Source organism: Mya arenaria, chromosome 9, assembly GCF_026914265.1.
Source record: "Mya arenaria isolate MELC-2E11 chromosome 9, ASM2691426v1".
Classification (NCBI taxonomy): domain Eukaryota; kingdom Metazoa; phylum Mollusca; class Bivalvia; order Myida; family Myidae; genus Mya; species Mya arenaria.
In genome coordinates this window covers 2159027-2171159 of record NC_069130.1, presented here as the reverse complement: position 1 = coordinate 2171159, position 12133 = coordinate 2159027, and the positions used below count along the sequence as shown (strand labels likewise).

The following is a 12133-nucleotide window of genomic DNA, read 5'->3' as shown; positions in this document are numbered from 1 at the left end:
GAATGCGCATGTTAGCAGTAATGATAGAATATAAATTTACCATAATATTAATGTAATTTACATACAAGAATAATTCATTTATATGAATTGATTTTTTACTTAAATACCCTTCCATAATAAAGGTATGCTTGTAAAATGAGCTTTTAAGACAATTTTTAACTTAGTAACCATACTACACAGTTTTCATTTATAAAATTGTTTGGGTCAAAAATGAAAACTTCTCCATATGAAATATTTTACTAAATTTTATAATATCGCATGTCTTTGACGACGTACTTAATGGTTAATCCAGTAATGTGCAGTCTTTGTTCTTGCAATACCAAAGAAACCCATCAAAAAGTATTGATCAAAGAAGACAGGAAAAACTAAAGAGTCTATTTATGCACTTCCTGTACTTAATAAGTGATACACATCGCGCAAAGTATTCAAAAAGGAAGGAAGACGGTAAAATACAAAATGGAGGATTTCGAAATAAAATTTGGATCTAAGAATGTTATATTTTGGTAAGACCAGAGTGGTTACTTGCCATTTTTCGTCTGTCTATGATGCCTAACTTTCCTTTACTTCAGGTAGGCATAATTAAAACAAAACGATAAAAAAATCCTATAGAAGATTTGCATGTGCAATGATCAAGGCGGCAAGTTGCTGTCACGTACAAACACAATACAAAAGTTTGTGTGATCAAACATTACAGAATGGAAAAATGCTTTCCATGTCATCAAAGTGCACTCAACACAATCAATGATCAGGAGACCTCATACACACGCAGGACTCATAATTGCGATTTACCCCCGTAATTATTTAAAACATTAAAAAGCAGGTCCATTCCCAAACATAATTCATGCGTGTTGTCATGAGAGTGCTTTATACATTAGAATCGAACCAAACCAAAACACACTTTACATTGCGTGAGGTTATATTTGTTTACCAGTATTGCAATCTTGAATAAAGGAATCGATTATTAAATTACATGGCATCATTCGTATCTATCAATTATATGATGTAGTTAACCTGTGCAACTCAACTAAAATTGTAGTCTCCAAGAGCACTTACAAATAGGCCATTGCCTTTTGTAAGGCCAAAATGGTTTAAATATTCAAACAAAAGCCTTGGGGGGGGGGAGAATCTGTAAAGTGTTTATGCCCAGTGAACCCATACATTTATTTATTTGCTCGTCATAGCTGCTCAAATCGGACGTTTATCGATTTCAAATCTGCAAATGCCAAAAAGGCTTGTTTGTTATATGTTTTCATGTTATTGTTTTCCACGTATGAAACCCTTTCAATCGAAACCAAACATTTACGGGATCACTAGGTATCCAAAATATAAATGTGTGTATATTTTACTTAAATATTAAACGTCCTTAAGAACCGAGGTCATGACAAGTTCTAAATGAATCACACACTGTTGTCGTTATTGATTTGGGAAAGGCCTCCACAAGTTATTAATATAGTAAACACACTCATTTTACAATAAGTCTGCTAACTGTACATTAGGTCAGCCGTGAAAGCTATCAGTTATATCCCGTCATCCGGTAGTTGACCGTTGTTATGGATGTGATTCACTCTAATTGTCCTATTTACAGCCACCATATAATTTAGTTATGAGAAAACTAGATATTTATATATGAGTTCAAAGAGACTCATTGCAGTGAATTTATATCTTAACAATTATACAATAGAAAGTATTTCAACGTACAAGGTAATTCCTTCTTTTTAGCAATCAACACATTCACCTCTAGTTTTATAAATAGCTTAAGGTTTTTCATGTGTGAACCTCTATAATTCGTTTTCAAAACAAAAGACAACTATTTATAATTGACGAAATTCCTAGTTAATGGTTTAAACCCATGTCGGATCACTATTTTATCAAAGTTATCCAATTGATTAACAACTTCGATGGATTAAGATTACAAAACGCCTTTTAAATAGTTCCTAACTAAATACGTTCAAAGCGACATATTCATGCGCCAGCTGGAATGTTCTTGAAGTCATTTGAATTGACTGAATTGTCCAAAATATCTTTGGATTATTTCAAGTCTTACACTTGACATGAAGTCGCTCGTTCGATCCGCATCTAAGGCCTAATAAAATTATCAGTTAGATAAAAATAGATACCATCAGCAAATGGATGTGTTAAATCGAAGTCTGAAGCATTCCCCTGGAATTCGCATTGAATTTCACTAATATAGATGTGATTTTTTGTCGTTGACATCTGTTTTCACGGTAAAGCTGTCGGTGAATTTAGACGCTATTTATCACTATTGTTTAACAAAGTCCTTTCTCTTTGGTAAATCTAGACGCTATTCATCAGTTAAGTTAAAGAAATTCCATTCTCTCTTCGTCATTGCCTTCTTCCAGTAGGGTTCTCATCTTTAAAAAAACAAAATCCTGCAAAATACACATCATACGAGTTATCTATACATCCAAAAACTTAAGTCTTAGAGTGTGTATATGCTCCCCAAGTTAATCTGAATGCTGCGTTAATTAGTCCTCCAACAGTTACAACATTTTATAATGAACGCAAAACAAGTTATAATGCAGCTATTTATGTGTATTAATCCTTGGATGATAATGTTTCCACGCGACGTTAATGGTTATTTTGTTTAAAAAACGAATTGCTTCTGGGCTAAAATACCAACATTATTAGTAAATCAAGCAATATATAATTTCCTACGTTTGAGTAAAACGAATACAAAGGAAATTATTTTCTCTTGTTTAAAATGAAATAACCGCCAGGTGGCGAATTATAAGCACGAGTAATTCGTGCGCATATGAATGTAAAGCTATTCAGCAATGAGAAACCGATACGTTCACATCGATTCAATAAATTGTTTAAAATTTGTTTAAATTTTACAGAATATTTTTTATTGCGAAAGTCTTCTGTTACTATGCAATTTCATCATATGAATGATCTTTACTTTCTCACTTTTCTCCAAATAACATAGCCATGTAGTATACATTTGTTTAACATGATATAGAACGTCTAGTGGTGCTGGACAAATCCTGTGAATCCGGATGACAAACGGGCAGAGCTTTTCCCCAGAAGGACGGTTTTATCACAGTTTTTCCCCGGCCAGTCGACCACGTCTGAAAGCTCTGTTTTTGTCAGGCATGTTGATATCTAGACATATTTTGCTCATGTTGCAGGTTCATGTTGTGGGTGTATATCGGTTTAACAAGTGCTTCTCCGAGTGAGACTTCCATAATAATACCGTTGAAAAGTATTGATTTTGTTGTTTTCTATAGAAGGTTATAGAGTGGCATTCAGGGAAATGGTATTCTTTGCATGTAAGAGCCGCCCCGATAGCCTAGTGGTAGAGCGGTTGCTTCGGGGGCGGGATGTCGGGGCTCAATTTCAAGCCATGTCAATACCGAAAGACGTTAAAATATGGTGCCAGTAGATCCCTTGCCTAGTGCTCGGCATCTGAAGGGTAGTACTTGGAGATGGTGTTCTTAGTACTGGTTAAACCCAGGAAAGTGGTATCTCGGTGCTGTAGACCGGTACACCGAGCACGTTAAAGAACCAAAAGGTGCTGTGCAAAGAGCTATCGCAACCGGATCTTTGTATTTCACTATGCTTATACAATGTTTCTTATAATTTATCTGGATTAAACTGGATATTGCAGTTAACTTTATCTCATCTCACTAATGGAACTTAAACACATATTGACTCGTGAATGCGTTATGGATGAGTCAAGCCATAATGAAATCAAAAGACAGACCTTGATAAACTCGGATAACAAACAAATGTTTTGCATTTTAATAAAAACACGTGATATGCACAGTTCGCAGCGACATTAGGCGCGCTGAATTAAGCCTATACTTTTTGTTTTATGAAACGTTTGTTAATGCGATAATTGCGTTTCTTTATCAAACTCACAAAAAAAGTCAAAAAGGTTAAGAAAGGTCATTTTGATAAGTTAAGAATACTAAAAGATGCTGAAAATGGAACTTTATACATCTCGGATTTGTGTAGTGAAATTCAGACAAATACATTTAAAAAAAATACTTATATTTCTATGGTTAAGCAGTTCAAACATCTTGAAGTTCTAATATGGTTTTCGAAATCTGTATAAATGTTGAAAATGTTCACTAAGATGCATTATTAATTTAGCCCCATGTACCCTGGTACCTAAAACTTGGAATGCTAGTGACCTGTATTTGCTTCTCTTATATCATGTTCCAAACACTTTCGCGGCGTCTTTGATGTTTTGCAAAGTCAATACGAGCTAGTATGGGGCCGATAATAAATCTTTTACAAGATTATTTTGTTACTTTCTCAACTGAGATTACCCGTTTGAAAATAGCGCATAATGTTTTCTCAGATTATAGTGTGTATATTTAGCATGTGAAAGTCACGTGTATATAATTAATACATATATCGTCGCTATTTTTGAATGCCCTGTGATTTGTAGACAAACCCAGTTAATACGCAAAAACTGCGAAAGATACATGTGTCGTAATTGATGCGATACATCAGTAGGTCAAATTCAATGCGTTGTACACAACAATATCTATCTTATGCAGGTTGTTGCCAATTGTTTTCTTGCAATTGTATCATCTGGTATCTAGTGTTTTTAATAAGCAAGCAAATGTTAGGCATTGGAACGGAAGTGAAACATAAGATCATTGGGGGTTTCAACTAGTTTATGAGAACTCAACTTCAACATGTATTAATAATTCCAAACTTATTCAAGTATATTTATCAATCGGAACTCCTCGGCTAGTATCAAGATATGGCCTCGGATATAATACGGGTCGTAAGAAAATAGTTCATCATGGCCGACCAAGAAGATGTTCAAACAACCAAGAGATATGTTAGTCCAAAGACAGAATGAGGAGCGAACTTTTACCACTTATTTGTGTGTAAGTGTTATTTTTATACTTATTGTATTTTAATAAAATATAAAAATAGTTTTAAAAGAGCCCTAATGAGAAACTAATTGGAAATGTCATTAATTCTAAGTGGGTGGGGTAAAGTCTTCTTTCATTTGACAGATTCCAATATAGTAAATAACAATTTTGAAGCTCCAGTGATCAGTGGCAAAAAATAAGAAAACAAATACTCTATTTGATTTTTTTTAATAACAAATAAGTCTGAATCTGACTTTACTTAGATCGATAATAGGTTAGACTTTCTTTCTCAGTGTATTTATCTCATACATTTCATATCATTAACTTTAATTTTAATTATTATAATTAAAATTAACATTCTTTTAACCAAGGATGTATGGTTTATATGCCGTAAGTGTTGGTATCGAACAACTTAATGTAATGGCACAATTGAATGCCTCGGCCTGCTCACTAATATAGCTCTCTAAATAAATTAGATCTTGAAGTTCATTCTATTGGTTTAACAAAATGAGTTTGAACGCATAAACCAGCACACATTTCTTTCAAGACTAAATTCTATGATATCCACCAGTGGTGGTGATGCAGAAACATTGAAAAATGCTGACAATTTTACTGTGCCAATGAAATGCAGACATTTAAATTTTAATCTTATTGTCATTTTCAGAGAAGAGTATGGTACCAGGGGTACAGCTGACTCTGATTCCCGGCTTCTTCTAATGAAAAAAGGCAGATGAGGTAATGGTTGTGCTATTTTCGAAATTCGGACAATAATTTAACAGTCAAGTATCCTATTGGTTTAAGCCCAAAAGTACCTGCATGTTTGTAAAATTAACCAACAAGTATCGACAGTATTAAAATATCAACATTGTAGATGAATTTAAACATGATAACAATTTCATTTCATATTTTTTAATATACCAGTAGTCCAGAGCTAAAAGCTGCTCTCTCACAGATTGACAGTTCTTCTTGTCATTCTTCAAAAGCCCAAAGGAGTAATTAAATTAAATTTACACATATAATTAATTATATGGCTTAAAGCAATAGCAAAAAAATAGTTTCCAAACAATTGAAATCTGTTCTATTATGTGTGACCTTATATGACTAGTTGGAGGAATTTTTACCAAATTTTCAAACTTGTATATGAAAGACTGTGATCTGATATTATGTCAGCAGTCTAATATCACTGGTTTCCATACATTTGCACAATAATTGCCAATTGGCTCGTTAGATAAAAATAAAAAAGGTGTCAGAACAATAAAACTGTGAGGATGCAGCTTTAAATTGGTGTTGCACTTAATGTTTTGTGAATACTTTTCTGTTGTTGTACCAGCTTTTAAAATAATTGATCTGAAAATATAATTCCTATTATTGTTGTATTTTCTGTTTTCTATTTCAGGCACTGGAATCCGAATGTAATCAAAAATGCCGTGGTATGAGGATTGACCTGCAATGCATGGAAATCATCTATCACAACTGCAATGCCTATCTTGGAAAAATGAGTGCAAGATGGAAACAAAGCGTTCAGTGGAACATCTTGTTATCTCAAATATTTGATGACTTACATACTGATGTGAAGTTGAAGATAAAAGTCATCTGTTGGTCTGTGATTAATAAATAAATCCGAACATACATTTTAAAAGGGTAATATGGTAAAGGATATATCTACGCTTAAAGTGGTTTTCCTATATTATGGAGGGAAGATAACTACAAAAACAGAAACAGATGGCATCGGCAGACCAAATAAAGGAGAACTATTTTGTTCAGTTCAATTTTTAAGACTTCAGAAAATCCGTTTATAGGGCACATCCGTGCAAATGCCATATTGTAAACTGGGCTCTTTAAAAAGTGAAAAGGTGAAAGTGGTCTAGAGGATAAGCCTCAAATTCAAGGTTGTGAGTTCAAGACCTCCAAGATACTTTCTCTTGACCTCAGGAAAAGGATGTCCATACTTGTTTCTACTTAGGCAACAGACTTAAGAGTGATCTTGTAAGCTTCCAGCTTGCATAGCAATCTGATAAGGCATAAAATAAGATACTAGCTGACTTGCAAACAGTTTTTCCATTTGTGTTGATTTATTTTTCAGTCTGTTGGAATGTTTATTAGAAGTGATGCGCATTGCTTACTGCAACCACAATTTATTTTCTTTATTAGATGCATGTTTATTTCGTTGATTGTATGAGTTTATTTTCTCAAATGATGTAATAAAAGTTATTCTGAATGACTGTCCTTTTTGGTTTGAAGAAAATGTGTTGAGGTTTTGGCATAGCATAGTGTCATCATCATCATCATCATTGTTGTGATTCTGACACATGGTAATGCTTTAAATAGTCTTCTCATTGTGTGTTTATGGTTAAAGTGGAGACATACAGTATTTTTTATAATGAAGACTTAAATTTGTATGGCAACTAAAAGCCATATATGGGGATTAAACGCCAGAAATATTGTGAAGTCTCCCAAAATACTCAATGCACTTAAAAGGGCTTGGCACAGAAATGAAAGTAAAAATGGGAGCAAAACCTAATTTATCATTAATTTTACATTGGATTGCATACAGATGGCTCTGTTATTACTTGACTAATATTAAAAATAAAATTAAGAGACATGTTGATCCAAACTGTAATTATTCTTGTTTGCATTTTATGGAGTTGGACATAAAAGAGTCATTTGGTGAAGAGTGATCTAAAGGCTAATTATTCAAAATAGATTAAGTATTATTGAAAAAAGTCTGGTATACTTTGCTGAAAAGTTTAGTAACCTGGCTAAATATTTGTTTAAGGCTTTTATTTACAAAAAAATAAATCAGTTGAGTATCTTATCAGTTACTCTTTTGGTGTTGTTGTTTTTAATAAAAAATGACAATTTACTCAAAGATATTGAGACTAACAATTATAGATTAAGACAAATATAATGTGTAAGGAAACTTCTAATGAGTGGGTTTATCCACAGCTTAGGAGGTAAAGTGAAGCATGATCTGCCTTGAACAAATACAATTTTAAGACAAGTTCTGTCAACTTAGTGCACCAGTCAATTGTACCCCCCCCCACCCCAGGTCCTGGGGAATACTGGGGTTAACCCGAAGAAATGGGCCGTGTTTTTACCTATCAGGTGGCCCTGCAGTGCTGGGTGAATGCGGTGGTTTTATCTTCGCTTAAAATATAGAGGGGAATGGACCTTACCTAGAGTCCCTGGGGTGTGGGGGCATTTGGCAAGGATTTTGCCATTGGATCGTCCGCGCAGGGTGGGGATTTTAGCCGGGGTTGGCTGTATTGAAAGTCAAAGTCCCCACTATTCCCCAGACCTGGGGGGGGGGCCGTGGTTACAATTGTCTGGTGCATATCCACATGAACGTTGTACTTGTACTCTAACAATTGAGCTTACTGCGTGGATAGTCACCGCCCCACCCCAACCCCACAGAACTGTTTACACAAAAAAAATCGGCAGCCCAAACCCAACAATGCTGAAGTAAAGGCATGCATAGATTTCAGCTGGTAAAGCTGACTGGGTGCCAAGCTCACACCCATTCTACCACAACTACCACAACCCACAAAACTCTGCACAAGGCAATCAATGATTTTACAGAATAGTAATGTTGTTTTAATGGCAAGGCATGGTGTGAAAAATAACACGGCAAAGTATGACTTAAAACTTACATTTCATAGGGTATTCCTATAACTGTTGAGAAAATGTCGACATTTAGTCCATGCATGCATTTAATCCGATGTAATGATTCATGCATGCCATGAACCGTATGATCATTTCAATGTCTGTCAAGTACATTTTCTGCGTGCTCACGATTTTTTTAGAGGAAATAGAGTGCTTCAACTATAAGGAAACATCTAAATATTCATAAAACGAACATTCTTTGAGGTTACAATAAATATTTTCTCTAAAACAAGCACGTTTAATTTAACACAATCCATTTCCTTGTTGTTACAATGGGCCTTCTTTACGCGGATTGAAAACGGTGTTAATCGCCGGCAGCCGCATCGCACTTTCGTATATCCTTACTACTATTTACGAGGTCTATCTCGAAGCTTGCCGGAGATGGCCGAGTTGTTACGATTGGTATTTTTATATCAAATACTTTTCTTTTGAAGGATGTTTTTGAGACATGAACGTTTCCAGTTTTTTTCGGTAAAAAACAGTGTGAATACGTGGTCATTTTTTTGTTCCTTCTTTGTATAAGTTAATGGTTCTTTTAATATATATATAAAAAAAAATGAACTATGGGTTTTGAATCATTTTAAGGTTTTTGCTACTGCTATATTAATCAAAACCGTACAAGAAACCATAAAAGTGGAATTTACAATAATTCTGGTGACATTGATGTGACAGCTACGCTCAACAAATCCCAGATTTCATTAAATTTCGTTTTCAGTTTGGACACGTGGCTTCTGGCAGGATTTGTTTCAGTCCGGATGGAATCTTATGATATATATTATCAATCAGAGATCTTACAAACATGTATATCAAGGCCAATTAATTTAATTAACATTGATATCTTATGTCCAGTATTTGACTGAGCAAGCAAACACGATAAGAGGCGACACCCGCCTGTTTATGCTTTCTTTTTTTCCTTAGAGCTCCAGATAAGATGTGTATTTGCGTAATTACCCAATTCAACGTACATAACAATCCATTGAAATTATGTTAAGCGAATATAAAAGGCATTATAAAGTGATTGTTTACGTTATTGCGGAAACAACATTACATATCGCGTGGTAACACGTTCTGAAACATTTCTGGAAACTATTGGAGTTTCACTGATCATTACATCTGGTTGTCTTGGAAAAAAGCGTGCAGTTGAACCGTTCTTAAAATTAAACGCCTGCTTATTAAATTTATTATGTGCTTGAAGCGTAATGAAGCATTTAAAATTAATTCATCAAAATGCCGTGTAAATGAAGCAGACATTTTTTTTTTAAATGTCTTCTCAAACTCATCACATTGGTTTGTGTTCTGTCAAGTAAAATCACTTTACGCTCGACATATATCAAATCTTTTCACTTAAGAGTCGCATAACCATTTATTTTGTGTAAGTACGTGCTAACAATATTTTACTTTTAAGTGGTCTTTTATTTTATTAACTTCCAATTGACATTATAAGTACCTTATCACAATAAAAACGGCTGACTGCCAATTTACTGACTTTTTTATAAATTTCTATACTGGCAAATTTGAAACATACTGTCATCTCATTTAACTGACCACGAACAATCAGTGGTTTACAACTTATTGTACACTTGTTGGTATAGCATGTTTCTTATTATTCTGCGATCTCAATATGTATACATTCCTGCAAACATAAGTCTAATGCCTAATCATGTAATAAAGGAAGATTAAAGTCAACTCTCTTCACCTTGAACGAATGGATATGTTGATTTCGTGCTTTGACAATTATGTAGAATCAAACTCTCATTCATGTTTGATCACATACAAAGTCCTCGACGTTATGTTAATTTTACATTTGACATCGCTGTTCGTGATGTCTGTAAACAAATTTAGTCGCTATTCATCATCACTTAATGTGTTTGTAGCATTTGCATTTGTACAGTCACGTTCTAACGTATGTGGTTACATGTCATGTTTCTTCAAAATATAACGTGACATATTGTTCTAAATATTTCTTACAGAAACTCTTAGGAATGTTTGCGCTTCACAAATGATTTGAACACGGTTATTTGAATTTCAAACTTTCCTTGGTTTAAATCTTATTTCATTGCCATATGGAATAACATGTCAAATGGATGAAATTATTTGTTTTATTTGCTACCAGTGGCTTTCGTTTAAATATTGGTATAAACTTTATTATTCCATACATTAGGCAATGACCTAATTTTAGTGCTCTTGGAGGCTATAATTTCAGTTTAGTTGCTTTGGTTATAGATATCATATAATTGACAGATACGAACAATGCCATGTTATTTAATACTCGTTTCTTTTATCCAAGATTTCCATAATGGTAGAGAGATATGAAGTCACGCAATGTTAAGTATGTTTTGGTTTGAGTCATTTCTTGTGTATAGAAACATCTCTTGACAATACGCAATAACTGTGTTCGGAAATGAATGTGATCTTTAATGTTGTAATACATTTCGGGTCTAAATCACAATAATGAGTCATGCGTGTGTATGAGCTGTCGTTACTTATGCCACTGTGGAATGCACTTTGGTGACATGGAAAGCATTTTTTTATTCTGTAACGTTTGATCAGACAAGCTTTTTATGCTGTTTGTACGTGCCTACAACTTGCCGCCTTGATTAATGCATATGCAAAACATCCATAATTTTTTTATCGTTTTGTTTTACTTATGCCTACCTGAATCAAATGAAAAATAAGCATCATAAAAAGATGAAAAATGGTAGAAAACCACTTTGTTATTTCTGAAAGATATCATTCTGAACCGAATTCTATTTCGAAATCTTCGAATTTGTATTTTACCAACTTGCTTCCTTTCCGAATACCTTGCGCAAAATATATCACTTAACCAGCACAGTAAGTGCGTAAATTGACTCTTAAACCTTTGATTTAATACTGTCATCTTTGATAAGTAGTGTTTTCTGGGTTTCTGGGATATTGCAAGAATATAAACTGCATTAAACACAAATAGCCATTTCATAGTATGTCTTCAAATGCATAGTAATGCATAATTTGATAAGATTTACCTTTCGCGTTCATCTTTATTAAGGATTGTTGGGAAAAGAGTGAGGTTTGTGCACTTAAACTGGTTAAAAACCCCAGAACATTTACATTTTACTGATAGTTTCAAGGCGGTACTTAACGATCCTTGATAAACATACCTAGTTTTTTATATAAAGTATGTATGCACTGTGTTGCTTTTGGAGTTTTGTGCTGTTCTTCCATGTTTCTTGTTTGTGATTTTATGTTCTATGTATTTGGCATTTACCCAGTGCCATTAAACAGGGTTAATGTTTAAACTTTTTGCTACTGAGCTTGTTTCTGTACCTTTTCGCATAAATATTCAAAGACATGTAATATTATTCTATTTAATGAAATATTCCATATAGAGAATTTTCAATTTGACCCAAATAACTTTTATAAATGAAAAATCTTGGCTTAATTCAATTTTCAAAATCTGTCACGTCACAAGCAAGCCTTAATGATTTGTGTTTGTGTTTTCTTTGATGGCCTCAGCTTCACTACTACATTTCTTAGAGTGAGTGAAAAGGGACTGTTTTATTTATACCACTTGATCATCACAACAAGAGCGTAAATATAATACGTCAACCACCTTTGAACAAAATATCTCTATGTCG

General features: G+C 33.9%; 1 long non-coding RNA gene across 1 annotated transcript; it reads left to right on the top strand.

The window, feature by feature from the left end:
- Positions 1 to 4759: 4759 nt before the first annotated feature.
- On the top strand, positions 4760 to 6375 carry LOC128245728 (uncharacterized). Its single transcript, XR_008263232.1, has 3 exons — positions 4760 to 4868; positions 5521 to 5591; positions 6253 to 6375. It is a non-coding gene; the product is annotated as an uncharacterized LOC128245728 (long non-coding RNA).
- The last annotated feature ends 5758 nt before the right edge of the window (positions 6376 to 12133 follow it).